This window comes from Petromyzon marinus, chromosome 66, assembly GCF_048934315.1.
Source record: "Petromyzon marinus isolate PM22_M1 ecotype Great Lakes invasive population chromosome 66, UKy_Petmar_22M1.pri1.0, whole genome shotgun sequence".
Taxonomy (NCBI): domain Eukaryota; kingdom Metazoa; phylum Chordata; class Hyperoartia; order Petromyzontiformes; family Petromyzontidae; genus Petromyzon; species Petromyzon marinus.
This window is the reverse complement of record NC_133732.1, coordinates 11,380,459-11,380,899: the sequence shown is the minus strand read 5'-3', so window position 1 is coordinate 11,380,899 and position 441 is coordinate 11,380,459.

Below are 441 nucleotides of genomic sequence, written 5' to 3'. Positions count from 1 at the left end.
TCTCCTGCTGCTGCTGAGACTTCTTCTCCTGCTGCTACTGCTGCTGAGACTTCTTCTCCTGCTGCTGCTGAGACTTCTTCTCCTGCTGCTGCTGAGACTTCTTCTCCTGCTGCTACTGCTGCTGAGACTTCTTCTCCTGCTGCTGCTGAGACTTCTTCTCCAGCTGCTGCTGCTGCTGCTGCTGAGACTTCTTCTCCTGCTGCTGCTGCTGCTGCTGCTGAGACTTCTTCTCCTGCTGCTGCTGCTGCTGCTGCTGAGACTTCTTCTCCTGCTGCTGCTGCTGCTGCTGAGACTTCTTCTCCTGCTGCTACTGCTGCTGAGACTTCTTCTCCTGCTGCTGCTGCTGCTGAGACTTCTTCTCCTGCTGCTGCTGCTGCTGAGACTTCTTGTCCAGCTGCTGCTGCTACTCCTGCTGAGACTTCTTCTCCTGCTGCTGCTGCT